At 39.2% G+C, this 8,351-nt stretch overlaps 3 long non-coding RNA genes across 3 annotated transcripts in view; 2 read left to right on the top strand and 1 right to left on the bottom strand.

Moving 5' to 3' along the window:
- Positions 1–8,351, bottom strand: part of LOC135241633 (uncharacterized) — an 86,492-nt gene that overhangs the window by 6,046 nt on the left and 72,095 nt on the right. The window lies entirely within an intron of this gene.
- LOC135241605 (uncharacterized) lies at positions 49–2,405 on the top strand. The gene is made up of 4 exons (XR_010326052.1): positions 49–112; positions 495–542; positions 1,421–1,447; positions 2,338–2,405. It is a non-coding gene; the product is annotated as an uncharacterized LOC135241605 (long non-coding RNA).
- LOC135241536 (uncharacterized) lies at positions 2,982–5,032 on the top strand. The gene is made up of 5 exons (XR_010326021.1): positions 2,982–3,152; positions 3,524–3,561; positions 3,635–3,703; positions 4,126–4,165; positions 4,388–5,032. It is a non-coding gene; the product is annotated as an uncharacterized LOC135241536 (long non-coding RNA).

Here is an 8,351-nt window from a genome sequence, read left to right as displayed (position 1 = left end):
GAGGTCACTAGACGTGGCCTTGAACTGTGATAAATCAAACGCGATGTCTGTCTGTTCACAGAAGGCATGAAGGTAACAGCGCTAGTTGGAATGTGGAAAACACTGGCCACAGGTGAGTGATGTTGCATCGATGGTCAGTAGAAGCACTTCGGTGATCAGAAAAGAGAAAAATCTAAACCCTAAGAGCTGTGTGTCGGCTTTGGTGGCGCTGTGTGTCAGCTTCTTCCATCTGTGAAACAGATCCCTAAACACATTTCTGACAGCGTTGAATTAAAAATGTCAGGTGATATTGAACAAACAATCCAAGTATAATGGCATTTTAATGACATGATTGGATGGTACCTAAATTACCTCTTAACCTCAGTGAAAAAGAGTAATGCCCCAGGAGTCCGGGCTGCTCACTGTGACCCTGTAAAATTGAAAGTATTGTAGGAACAAGTGCGATTCTCTGCTTTTTAAAAATATTTACATGGTAATCTATCACACGCCCACAGGGAACTTCCCAGGGACTGTCCACGTAGACCACCTCGTCCAGAGGAAAGGTACTGAAACCCAGTAACACTTTGATGCTCCTCTAAGCAGCATTGTAGCCTCACTAGGAAAAAGGACGAAGACAAGAGTGTGTGTGTGTGTGTGTGTGTGTGTGTAACATGTAATGGATGAATTAAAGTGCACTTGTTGCACCTTGTTCACCGAAATGTTTTCTGTATCTGAGAAAAATGAGTGTTTGATTCAGCCATGTCAGTCCTTGTGACCTAGCATCCTGAGCTGGCCCGGGCAGGACAGGCTCTCCTCTTAATTCTGGTTCCTCCAAAGGTTTCATTCTGTTTCTTCCATCTAGGGGGTTTTCCTTGCCACTGCCACCTAAGACTTTTTATTATGGAGGTTTTAGACCGGGGCCTGCTGTAAAATATATTGCGTCAAATATTTTTGTGAAATGCACTGTTCGAATGAACTGAATGAATTAATAAGATTTTTTGAATTTTTTTGTCCAGTTGTTTTTATTAGTCTTTTGTGTACATACAGTTTCCAGGCAGAAAAGAAAGAAAAAAAAAAAGAATAATTTAAAAAACGACCAAGATAATAGCCTGCTTACTGACACTGGGTATCTCACTTTATGTTTTTCCTATATAAATTTCAAGTTTAAATCAAGAACAACAGTAAAAAATAAAAATAAAGAAAAAATGGGTATAATACATTAATACAGTTTGCTCTGGTTTGGCATCTCACCCTATGGTTCATTTTGAAGGAACCATTCATGAAGAAGCTATTCAGGAAGCACTATAAAAGATTGGTGTATAGGATACCAGTCATCCACCGTCCAGGTGGCCTCAGCAGTGTTAATCCTTCCTTCATTTTCACAGCAGTACATGTCACTAATTGTACAATATGTTTTGTTTTTTTGTGTTTTTGCAAATAGGGCATCATTCTGGAGACGGTTTTCCAGGTAATTAATTTGGATTACTGCAGTGTTTTCCTTTTTTTATATTACATTACATTACATTACAGGCATTTAGCAGACGCTCTTATCCAGACACTTTAGCATTACTTAGCATTTTTACATTGTATCCATTTATACAGCTGGATGCATACTGAAGCAATGTATGGTGGAGGTGCAGGTTAAGTACCTTGCTCAAGGGTACAATGGCAGTGTCCTACCAGGGAATCGAACCTATGACTTTTCGGTTACAAGCCCAGTTCCTTACCCACTGTGCTACACTGCTATATTTTCTTCATGGTCTGTTTATCAAGTTTCTGTTGATCATATGCTTATCATATATTTATTATAATGTACTGATCATTTAACATGTGCACCAGATTGGATCTTACAAATCCAATGTCTCAGTAATTCTATGTCTGAGAAAAACAATTCTGAATTTGTAAAAAGTCTTTGAACTCTCGAGACAAGTGTTAAGTTAGATATACCAAGAACACATCAACACAAATAGTCTTAACAGAATACATTTATTGTAATAAATTGTTAGAGTCAGTTTCTGGCTGATTCTTTAATGTTTCCTGGATGCTGCATTGTATAAATTCATTACACAATGGTCTAGCAAATGTATTCTGTAATGTTAGGTATAGTTTGTTGCACCTTTTTTTTGTTTTGTTACCACAGTAAAACACCCATGCACTGAGTTGCTGCTTTGTCTGTGTTTGATTTATTGTTGTTACCATCTATACAGCATTAACATCTCCTGGCATTTTAACATCTAGTTACATACCCCATGCACCCCTAGACCCATGGGGTCGTAACATAAATAATGTGAGTGTGAAAATCACCTACTGCTGTCAGTTGAATAAAAAACATTCTATTTCTCTGTATGGCACACACAGAAGAAATCCCAAAGACTTCCTGGACAGACCTCCTCGCCCAGAAAAAAGGTAATCACATGGGCAATACTTCTGGAAATTTTCCACCATAACCATTGAGAAAAATATGGATCTTGTTTTTTCAAAAGATTAAAAAGTCTATGAATAGGTTCTCTTTTTTTGTCCATGATTTTAACATTTGGAGCAGATTTTCAAGGTAAGCTGGGGCAAAACATCAAAATAATTTACCTTTCCAGTTATTTATGTCACTTTTTATAGTACTCGTTCTGGCACCATATCCATATTCATATCATTGCGTAAATTGAATAGACTGCAATTCACGTGCTACCAGTTTATACATCTGGGTAATTTACTGAAGCAATTAAGATTGTAAAATTAAGACTGTAATAGCAATGCTGCCAAGTGTTTCAAAAATTTTGGGCTTCAACCAGGTAATGTCCCTAAAACACCGTTCCACACTTTTTTTCCCACATGTTAAAGTTATAGGTATGCTTTTACAGAAAGCAATAGAGTGAAATTGTCATGGTTCTGTGTTTCTGTCTGTTTTTCCCTGTAGGCCACCACATGGCGGCACTTCTGTTTTGTGCCCTGCTCGTTCCCCTGTTGGTTAATTGTATTATTGCTTTCAATTATTTTATTATTGTCTCGTTATTTAATCATCGTCCCCACCTGCCTCTTGTTTCCCTTCCCTCTGGTTTGATTGTTCTTTGAGTTCACCTGTGTCTTGTTACCCCTGTCTATTTAAGTTCTTTGTCCCCTTGATTCAGGTGCTGGTTCCTTGTGTTTGTTCCTGACTTGTGTTTGTTTCTGACTTATATGTATCTACCTGCTTGTGTTCTTGAGTTCTGCCTGCCTTGCGTTCTTCCTGCCTGTGTTCTACCCGTACTGTTTCTGTGCCCTGTGTCTGCTATGCTTTTGAATTTGAGTTTCTAGTTTTGCTTGTTTTGAGTTCCTTTACGTGTTTCCTGTTTTTTTTTTTTTTTTTTTTCTTTTCTTTTGGAATTGCCACTCGTGACCTCTTGTTTGTTTTTGTTTTGTTAGTAAAGTCTTTAGTTGTATTTACATTTTGAGTTTCCCACTCTGCGCCTGGGTCCTAACCCCCGTACCGTGACAGAAATAACTCGAATCAGTGCTCTGGTGGCCCGGTTTAATACTGAAACAAAGGTCTTATCGGTGTGCTTACAGACAGCAACATGGCAACGGACCTGAGATGAATGTGGGCTACAGGTAAGTATATGATATTTCTGTCGTTAAAGCACTGTCACAGGTAAGTCTTATCGCAAACATTGTTCACTCACAGGGCCAATAACGAGAGCTTAGCAGGCAATGTTCAAACCAAACCCAAACCCTGCTGCCCGTCTCCTGTAAGGTAAATCACCCTGTTTAAAACAATATTTTTAGTTTTATAAAATGCTAAACAAAAAAAAAAAAAACGAAACGCGGGACACAGTGAATCGGCTTCACAAAAGATGAATCATGGAGTTCTATACATTTAACGTTTTTCAAGCATTTGTTTTGCGACGAGTAATAAAATCGGTAAGCTTTCAGTTGTTGCCATTTAGAGGTTGTTTTTTTTTTTTTAATTTTTTTATTGATGTGAGCAACTGTCATTACGGTTTAGTTAATGATAAAATAACGGTTTACAAGTTTAACAGTTTGTTATAAACAGATTTAAATTATGCTTGCTACACCTTTCTATGACTGTATTTGAAATTCAGTGACATTAGTAAAGAGTTGAAAAGAGATCATTTGAAAGTATAAATACTGGAGAAATGTTTTCCCGCTCTCTAGAAACCCAAAATCTACCCATGCTGCCAAACATAGGAATGATGTAAGTACTGTACCAGACAACAGTACGGCTAGATTCAGTAAATGTGCAGGCTTATTTTTATTTTTTATTTGTTGCCTCTTAAGTCTAGCCATTTTAAATACACAATTTACAGAGAGAGGCTCTAGAAATGCTTCCCTGTGGACCAGCGCCGGGCACATGGACCAGGACACTCTGAGATGTTTAATGACTTTTACTATTTGCTTGTATTTTAACAATCTACAGGATGGTGACAACATTTATGGAAACATGTAGCTGGTGGCTCTACACAACAAAGTGAAATGATGGGAGAAGGAAGCTGTTTTTCTGGAGCACCCCCACACTTTAAATTACTGTGTCCTGCTATTTGCCAAACCTGAAGTGTTAACTATCCTTCTCCTTATATAACTTGCATTGCTGATGTTAACAATTATACAGATGACTACAGTCTGTACTGGACTTTGTTTTAAGTTTTAAAAAGACTTTGTTTTGCGCACAAACATTTTATGTATGTGTGTAATGAAAATCAGACTGCACAAACTGAAGAGTGAATTTAATGAAGTTTGTACGTATTAATACATGATCTGCAAATATAATTCCGGAAGAATTCACCCCAAAATACAGTGTATGATGCTCTTCAATCACTTTGTCTTGTAGGGAAAGTAATTAGGGGAGTTCAGAATATAGAGAGCTGGGTGTCTTGCTGGTCTGTCTTCTCCAAAGCCAAGTCCCCTCTTCCCAAGGCTTCTGATGGTTCTTTTTATTTTTTCAATAAACATGTAATGTGTTATTTGTCAAATGAAGTTGGATTTATCTTCTGTTAGGACTTTGTGAGGACTATGTTGGTTATGTCCTAATATGTAAAACTAAATAAATAAAATAGAATTGAAAGAGGGTGTTCTTTCTTTTTCACATCACTGTATCATAGTCCCTGCTTCCAGCATGATGGGGCAAAGGGCTAATCTCAGATTTAAACCTGAACACCACAAAACTGCATTACAAGTGGACCAGCTATACACAGCTGTGGAATAAGGATTAGCTATTTCAAGTTGCAATTCAGTTCTGTGGTCTAGAGGTTTAAACGTGAGGTTTAACCTCCAGCTAATCACACTGCAATTGAGCCCTGGGGTCTTGCCTCGTCTTTACTTGCTGAGGGAATTTATTGTCCCAGTCTTTTCGTAATTTTTTTATGCCCGTTTTAATTTTGTTCCTGGGTTGCTAATCAAATGTGGTTCTTTATATTCAGTGAGTTCCATAATGTTATAGAACTACGCGCGGCTAGCCTGCCAATACACAGAAACCCCCTTTCAAAGCGCTTCGTTTCTATTTGTTCCGATTAAGAGAATCGAATGGTCCAACACAAACGACACCACAGGAGGGATATTCACACTTGATTTTTAAGTAGCTGCTGCCATCTACTGGACAAAATGTGCTGTGCTGTGCTAGGGATCCAAGCATGCAAGAGTGAAAATTCCTTGTCCCATAAAGAAAAGTTCAAATTTAATAACTTTATTCGTTAAAAATGATAACAACAAAAAAAAAAAAAAACTCAGAAGTCTTAAGAAATAAAAACATGTTAAATCACCTCGGATGTCCACATTGAACTCAATGGGCAGCAAGCGCTTTTGCGTACAAGCATGCACAGTACAGGCTGTTTCCTGCTACTTCGTAAGCTTCACCGTCTAGATCAGGCATGTCAAACATACGGCCCGCGGGCCGGACCCGGCCCGTTGGATGATTTAATCCGGCCCGGCATAAATTTCTGAGTATGTCAAAAAAAGAAGCGAGTCTCTAGCTTATTTCTATCAAAAGTTATGATTTTTTAAAATAAATACAAACCAAATGCTCCCTCCGGCCGCGGGAGGGCAGTAAATGTGTAAAAGAGCTCACGTCCAGCATGCGGCATTGACACGAGTTAGTACTAAAAATAAACCGGCAATCTTGCTTCACAATTCACCACTACTAAACAAGTTATCGGTCAACACACCCTTCCCAAAATGGCACTGTCAAAAAAAAGAAAAGTGGACACGGAGTGCTTCTTTGAGCTACGAGGGGAAATTAGACAGTTCATGGAGAAGAAGGGACGCCCAGTAAAGGAACTTAAATGCAAGGAATGGGTGCAGGATCTTGCGTTTATGGTTGATATTACACAACACTTGAATACACTTAACACTACATTGCAGGGCCGTAACAGAGTTGTCACTCAATATTACGACAGCATAAGTGCGTTCAAGATGAAACTGTCACTGTGGGAGACGCAGCTATCCAACGGTGACACCGCGCATTTCTCTTGTCTCACAGCTGTGCGTCCGGAGGCACCAGACCGTCCCGATAATGATTTGGAAAAATATAAAGACAACATAACAGATTTGCTGCGAGAGTTTGAGCAGAGGTTTCAGGTATTCAGTGAACTTGAGAACAAATTTGGCTTTTTTCGCTCGCCATTTACAGTGAAGCCTTCTGATATGCCAGCTGACATTCAACTCGAGCTTATTGACTTGCAGTGCGATTCCGCTATGAAGGATAAATTTGGGTCCGTGGGATTGGATACGTTTTATCAATATCTCGTGCCAGGTTACCCCAAAATAACAGCCATGGCTGCAAAGGTTCTATCCATGTTTGGGACTACTTATCTTTGTGAACAGGTGTTCTCCGTAATGAACAATAATAAAACAAAGCAGCGCTCAAGGTTAACAAATAAACACTTGAATGACATTGTTAAATGTGCTGCTACTCAGGATTTGACACCTAATATCGATACACTTGTGAAGGCAAAAAGATCCCAAGTTTCAGGAGCCAGCAGCAGCAAGTAGACTGCAGGAGTGCAGTAAGAGAGAAAAAAGTGTGATGACACGAAATTTGTTTGCACTCATGAATACAGATCATTAAAAAAGATTAATCTGGTTTCATATTAAAGACAATTAATATTGTGCAGTATATTCTCAGCTTCAGTAGGCCCAGCCTAGTAGTTTGATCTGATGTAGTCTAATCTTATTGCCCATGCACGGCTATAACTTTTATTTTGTATTTCTTTTTTATTTATTTCAAAGCAGTATGACAATTAAGGCGAAAATATTTTTTTCATAGCTCCCACTTGAGTTTGTTTAGTGTGGTGAGTTGGTTCAGGTGTAAAACTGCATTCACTTAACTGTTAAAATAAACCAGTTGTTAACACATTCACCGCCTAACATGAAATCATTTTTTTTTTCCATTGTTGGTGAATAAATGTGTTGTGCTTAGAAAAGATCCCTTGTCATCCGTGATTATAATATGTAGGGTAGGCTACAAATGTAGGCTGAATGATAAAGCATAGTACTGAAAAACAAAGCTAAATATTTGGAGTTGACATTCTTTTACTGATCCGGCCCACCCGAGAACAGAAAGTCTGGATCCGGCCCCAGAGCCAAACTGAGTTTGACATGCCTGGTCTAGATGCTAACAAGTTGCTGTATTGAAAGTACAACAGCTGTCGCGTACAGGCGGGCCAATAAGGAAACTTGAATGGCGGTTGCCAGAAATGCGACCGTTGTTGTCGTTGGAGCAGCCACTGGAGTCCACCAGGTGCCACTAAAAGATACCACTCCGCCAGCTTCCGCTAAAACCGCCACTGGCGCCCGCCAGCTGCCACTAAACGATTCAACCCCTAATGGGAACTTTTTAAAAGTGTATGTTACGTTCTCTTTATTGGCGAATTTGTGCTGGACTCAGCTCAATGAACGGGGATCACGTTCTGATGAGCTTCTCATTGAAGCCTCTGAGTTGGAACCAGCAGTCTATGCGATGCACACAGGCTACAAAACCTAAAAAACGACACCTGCTGTAAAAAAAATAAAATAAAAGATTTGTGAGGATGCATTTAAAGGTATTCAACAACTCGTCCTTTGATTGATGTCACTAGATAGTAACCACTTTATTGTGATTATTTCATTGCTTCCTGGGCATTAACAACGTAAGACTGTTCAGCTCGTCGTCACAAGGGCATCAGTTCCTTCCCATTTCCTGTTAAGGGCTTGCCATGGAAAAGCACAGAAACCCCTTCCACCTAGGCACTTACCAGTAGTGCATCTCACACTAAACTGAGTACACGCTGCTTTGCAGAGCAACATGTTTTGGGCGTTGACTGTATCCCTTTGTGCGGTATTTATAGCTGGTAAGACTTGGTTTTCTATTGTTACAATGTAGGAAAGGAGAAGACTTGATGCTCCATAAA

Source organism: Anguilla rostrata, chromosome 1, assembly GCF_018555375.3.
Source record: "Anguilla rostrata isolate EN2019 chromosome 1, ASM1855537v3, whole genome shotgun sequence".
Taxonomy (NCBI): domain Eukaryota; kingdom Metazoa; phylum Chordata; class Actinopteri; order Anguilliformes; family Anguillidae; genus Anguilla; species Anguilla rostrata.
This window is presented reverse-complemented; position numbering and strand designations above follow the sequence as displayed.